The sequence below is a fragment of the Lolium rigidum genome, chromosome 2, assembly GCF_022539505.1.
Source record: "Lolium rigidum isolate FL_2022 chromosome 2, APGP_CSIRO_Lrig_0.1, whole genome shotgun sequence".
In the NCBI taxonomy this organism is placed as follows: Eukaryota; Viridiplantae; Streptophyta; class Magnoliopsida; order Poales; family Poaceae; genus Lolium; species Lolium rigidum.
In genome coordinates, this window is record NC_061509.1 from 261,077,241 (window position 1) to 261,083,893 (window position 6,653).

A 6,653-nucleotide genomic window follows, 5' to 3' on the forward strand; every position below is an offset into this window, starting at 1 on the left:
ATCTCCAAATAATCATGAAACATGCAAAATAGATGAAATAACATAAGTATTGTGTCCCAATATGAAATATATCAATGAATAACAGCAAATTATGATATGAAATAGTGATGCAATTTGGACGTATCAGTAAACTCCCACTTAAAACAACATCCCTCGCATTGTTTTAGTGATTACACGAACCAAATCCACTACACCAAGTCCGATCTTCACGAGAAAAGATGTAGCTTCAAAGGCGAACACTCAAAGTGTTCATCATATCATTCATATGACTCATGCTCTACCTTTCGGTATCCCGTGTTCCGAGACCATGTCTGTACATGCTAGGCTCGTCAAGGCAACCTTAGTATCCGCGTGTGCAAATCGGCTTGCACCCGTTGTATGCACATGTAGAGTCTATCACACCCGATCATCACGAGGTGTTTCGAAACGACAAGTCTTAGCAACGGTGCATACTAAGGATGAACACTTTATTATCTTGATATTTAGTGAGAGGGATCATCTTATAATGCTACCGTCGCGATCTAAGCAAAATAAGATGCATAAAAGGATTAACATCACATGCAATTCATAATGTGTGATATGATATGGCCTTTCTTCTTGTGCTTTTGATCTCCATCTCCAACGCACGGACATGATCTCCATCATCACCAGCATGGCGTCAAGGTTAGTGGCGCCGCTTCATGGTTGTCCATCACTTATAGCTACTATAACAACTACTTGAAATAAAGCTATTACATGATGAATAGACACGCAGGTCTTTAACAAAAATTAAAGATAGGTGTCAAAAAAAAAAATTAAAGACAACCATTAGGCTCCTGCCGGTTGCCATAATACAATAATGAACATCTCATACATCAAATATAATCATCATCACATCATGGCCATATCACATCACCAAAGCCTGCAAAAACAAGTTAGACGCTTCTAATTTGGTTTGCATATTTTACGTGGTTTAGGGTTTTCGAGTAAGATCCAATCTACCTATGAACATGAACCACAACGGTGATACTAGTGTTGACAATAGAAGTGTAAATTACAATCTTCACTATGGTGGGAGAGACAGACACCCGCAAAGCCACTTATGCAATACAAGTTGCATGTCAAGCGTGGGGCAAGTCTCATGAGACGCGGTCATGTAAAGTTAGCCCGGGCCGCTTCATCCCACCATCCCGCAAGAAGCAAAGTACACAAACTAAAGCAACAAAATCATCACCGCCCACAAAACCATTGTGTTCTACTCGTGCAACAGATCTATGCATAGACATGGCTCTGATACCACTGATGGGGTTCGTAGCATTGAAAACAAAAAATTTCCTACCGCAAGACGAATAAAACCAATAGATCTAATCTATGGAACACCCAAGATCTAATCTACAACATCGTAGCAACGAGATGGAGATGAGACTAACCCTCGAAGATTCCAAAGCCTACGAGATTAATCTCGTTGTTGGTGTAGACGATCGTCCCCGGTGCTGCAATCCGGCAGCACTTCCGTACTCGGTCGCGCGTACGGTGTCGATGAAGCTCCTTCCTCTCCCGTTCCAGCGAGCAGCGGAGGTGTGGTAGATCTCCTCCAAAGTCCAGCAGCACGACGGCGTGGTGGTGGAGGTGGAGGAAGAAAACTGCAGGGCTTCGCCTAAGCCGGAGCAGCGTATGGTGGAGGGAGAGGCGGCCAGAGGAGGAGGTAAATGGATGGGGGGTGTGGCCGGCCACCCCCTCCCCTCTTTATATAGGGGGCCAGCCGGCCAAGGTGGCCCCCTTCCCATCTAGGGTTGGGGGGGCGGCGGCCAAGAGGGGGGAGAGGGCTTTCCCCTCCCCCAAGTTGATCCCCCCCAGGGAAACCCTAGGGGGTTGGCCGGCCTGGGCCTTGAGGGCCATGTGCCCCTGGCCCATTAGGCCAGGGAGCATCCCCTCGGCCCATGCTAGGCCTCCTAGGTCGTGGGCCCCATGGTGGACCCCTCCGGAACCTTCTAGAACCTTCCAGTCAACCACCGGAAAAATCCCGAACATTTCCGAAACCCAGAAATCAACTTCCCTTATATGAATCTTATTCTCCGGACTATTCCGGACCTCCTCGTGACATCCTGGATCACATCCGAGACTCCGAACAAACTTCGTCTCCATACCATATTCAAATCTACTTATGCGACATCGAACCTTAAGCGCGTCACCCTACGGTTCACGAACTATGCAGACATGGTCGAGACTCCTCTCCGAGAAATAACCAATAGCGGGATCTGGAGATTCATATTGGCTCCCACATATTCAACGATGACTTAGTGATCGATTGAACCATTTACATACGATGCCAATTCCCTTTGTCACACGATATTCTACTTGTCCGAGGTTTGATCATCGGTATCACCATACCTTGTTCAACCTCGTTACCGACAAGTACTCTTTACTCGTACCGCGGTATGTCATCTCTCATGATCCAATCATGTGCTTGCAAGCTATTCGGACGACATTCCACCGAGAGGGCCCAGAGTATATCTATCCGTCATCAGGATGGACAAATCCCACTATTGATCCATATGCCTCAACTCACACTTTCCAAATACTTAATCCCATCTTTATAACCACCCATTTACGCAATGGCCTTTGATGTAATCAAAGTACTCTTCCGGTGTAAGTGATTTATATGATCTCATGGTCAAAGGACTAAGACAACTATGTATCGAAAGCTTATAGCAATTTGAACTTAATGACTTGATCTTATGCTACGCTCATTTGGGTGTGTGTCCATTATATCAATTAACTAATGACATAACCTTGTTATTAATAACATCCAATGTTCATGATCACGAAACCATGATCATCCATTAATCAACAAGCTAGTTATACAAGAGGCTTACTAGGGACTCCTTGTTGTTTACATAACACACATGTATCAATGTTTCGGTTAATACAATTATAGCATGGTATGCAAACATTTATCATAAACACAAAGATATTATAATAACCAGTTTATTATTGCCTCTTGGGCATATCTCCAACAGACAGGAAGCCGTCATGCGGAGGGGTAGCGGCCACGAAGGGTGGTCGGTAGAGAAGGATTCAACCAAGGTCTCCAAGGATGCTGCAGCGGGGAAGCTGGGCGCCACTGATGCATGCCCCTAGATTATCCTCAACCTTGGGCATGATGCAAACAAGTGTTGAATGTATTCCACGACGCCGGGGCAGAAGGGGCAATTAGGGGATCGTAGTATACCAAGGCGGTGCAAGCAAGCTCTCGTTCTAGTCCGCCGGTGATGAAGGATCCACAGAAACACTTTGACACGAACGGGGCTGAAGTTGGCCCAGTTGAGATCATGGAGTGCTGGACCGCACCCTGAGCTGTGTAGGATGCGGTAAACGTCCCTGACTTTAAACCCTTCACGTTGCTGGCGACTAGGCAGCGCTCATCAGGGAACCGGCTGGGCGAGAACCGCGACACGGCATTCTCGAGGAGAGCGAACTCGTTTATTGCCACCATCGTCAGGCGCTCCTGGCGAGCGAGGGTGGCGCCGCTAGCACTCAACACGTCTGCCACCGTGGCATGGGGGCGAGGCAGTGCGAGAACGCCGCGGGGAGTGCCGCATACAAGGGACCGAGCGACATCCAGTTGTCAAGCCAGAGCGAGGTGGAGGCGCCGTTGCCGACAATCACAGTGGTAAGCGAGCGCAGGAGCGGGATCAGGTCATGGAAACATTTCCAGGACGGTGTTGCTGGTGGGGCACCCTCCCTGAAATACCAACGCCTGATCCACGTGGCCCATGGGTTTTCTAAACCAGAGAGGAGCTTATACAAGGTTTTCATCAGGAGACATGTATTCTGGACTCCAAAATCGATCAGGCCGAGGCTGCCCTCCGAACGCATCCTGCAAGCCGTTTCCCAAGAAACTAGGCAATCGCCGCCCGAGCAGCTGGCCGATGCGCTCCAGAACATGGCACGACGGGGCTGGTCCATCTTGACGACGGTCCCCTTTCGAATGGGCAGCACCGCCATGGCGAATGAGGGGAGTGCCGACAGGACAGCAGAGGTGAGCGTCAACCTACTGCCAGGGTCGAGGGTGCGTAGACAGTGGCAGCTGTAAGCATTACGATGCACGTAACTTTCGGTGCAACAAACAATCAGGGTTTTTGTGCATCATTTATTTGACGCATCCCGTGTCTAATGTGATCCATCTTTTGCTTCGATAGTTTGACACTAACCTGTTTTGATCTGATTTTTACTCCCTCCGGTGATACAGCTCAAGCTCAACTCAAAGAGACAGTACAGTTAAGTACACGTGACAAGTCTGACGCCTTCAGTCCTACACCAAAGTCTGGCAAGTGCCTACTGTTGGTATCTGAGCCAACGGAAAGAGTATCACTGGAGACAAATGAAGTGACATACTTAGTTCATAAAATACTCTATCCGTTACATATAATGTAAGACATAGTGTCAAAACCATTTTAGTGGTCAGCACAAGCCAACGATCTGGATCACAACCTTTCAGTCCCCGCACATGATATGGATGGACAGCGTGCTGGCATGCTTTCTTGGCATGTACATCTCTTGCAACATGACCAAAATGGATCTCAGACCACTTATGGCCCTACCGTATACTTCCGCCACCGCGGCGGCATAGACGACTGAGGCCGGCCCAGTGTTCATATGCCATCCAGCCTATACACCGCATTCCTGCATGACCACATGCACATACGTGGAGGAGTTGTCCAAATCATACAAACTCGTAAGAACATCTCATTATCATCTTCAAACCGTATATAAAGTTTATTCAACCACCCAGTGCAAGTTCGCACATGCGTATGAACATGCAATTCGATCGAAACTGCCAAAATTCCTGCTTCCAATCTTGGACTAAGATTCAAGGTTCAAAAAAATACATCACTCTGGATCACTTAAATTAGTAAATTATCAATTTAACCTAAGAAAAAATATTGTGGTATCACATTTCCTCTGAAATCCTACATTATGCGTTTTAGTAGCTCTAGACATATTCACCACAATGACATATGTTCTTCAAAAAACTACTATGAAATCCTACATTAAGCATTTTAATTAGTAGAACATAGATTGTCTTTTCACTAGCAAAATAAATAAATAAACCGTGTGAGTCAAGCTAGCTAGCTATGTTGTTAAATAGTAGTCATGTCACCGTACAAAGGTTCTCCAACCAACCTGAACCTAACAAGGACGTACGGACACACCAATTTGCACTAATGTCTACTTAACCTAACATTGGCACATCATATATTTGCGAATCAATAGGACACAGATGATATAGATAACACGCCAAGAAGCCATCAAGATCATGCCAACATAATACCCACACATGGAAACAGAGATCACTTGAATTATACCATTGGAATGAGAGGCATCAGAAGCTTAGTCATGGCATGGGAGTTGGAACACATCACACGGTTGCCCTCCATCCCTCAGGTGGTCTTCCAGCATAGAAATCCATTGAATTCAATGGGTCCGCCCTGATGACCACCGCGTACAACGGGGACAGCTCCCGCTACAGTGACATGACCATCGGCTAAGCGTCCACGCCGTTCGCGCGAGGTGCCGGCCATGTGGACCCCAACCGTGCCTTAAACCCTGGACTGGTGCACGACGTCGGCACGGAGGAGTACCTCACCTTCCTCTGCGCGCTCCGCTACTCCTCGAACCGCACGGGCTCCTCCGTTGGGGACCACAACTACCTGGCCAGCCTTCTCGGTGGTCTTCAAACTGAACAAGCCGGCGGTCGTCACGCAGCGCCGCGAGGTGCGCAACGTGGGCACCAATGCCAGGGCCACGTACAAGGCATAGGGCGAGGGTGAACAGCCCCACCGGCGTGCTTGTGAGATTAAGCTGGAGAAGCTAGTGTTCAGCGCTAATCAGAACTCAGAAGACGCAGGAGCACGAGGTCTGCTTCCAGCGGCGGATCGATCTCTGGGAGACGATTGTGTGGAGGGACGACGAGCACACGGTGACGAGCCCCATCGCCGTCACCTGGCCGGCCAGCCAAGTTGCAGAGATGTGATCGGAGCGGTGTAGGTTAGGTACTAGGCTAATGCGAGAACTCATGAGGTTTCAGTTCGCGTGAATCAAAAGTCCAATGACCTAGCTAGTTTTGGGCAGCTATTTTGGCTTTGCAGTCGGATATATATATACGAATTCACTAAGATCGCACTCGCCGTGCACGTTGACTATTCCGTATTCTTTCCACGGCTGCGGGAGGGACTGAACTTCGCTCCTTGCAGATCAATTCAATGGATGTCTGCCTGATTCGTGAATTGCGTCTTCAAGTTGCCACACCTGCATAACCAATTGACGCAGTCATAATCACATCGCCATGATCCCCGTGCTTCATTTGGTAGTACTAGCTCAGGTCCGATTTAATCCACGCACCCTACCTTCTAGCTCTCGCCTCACATGTACACCTCCAGCGTCGATTAAATCCGAGTAGTGTTTTATGAATATCCTTGGAGTGGAGAGTTTGGCTCCCGCCTCCCGGGCACCAGTGGTCCTTTTTTTTATATAAAAATATTATGAAAGTCACATTTACGAGTTAAAAATAAAGATTGGAGTTAGCCAATTATTTATCCCACAACCATGTAAAAAATAAGTTTTAAATACTACGTATTCTGAGCGAAAACTTGGTGAAATTTAAAGCAATT

At 47.6% G+C, this 6,653-nt stretch overlaps 1 pseudogene; it reads left to right on the forward strand.

Moving 5' to 3' along the window:
* The window catches only part of LOC124690839, a 22,872-nt pseudogene extending 16,856 nt beyond the window's left edge, over window positions 1–6,016 (forward strand).
* The last annotated feature ends 637 nt before the right edge of the window (window positions 6,017–6,653 follow it).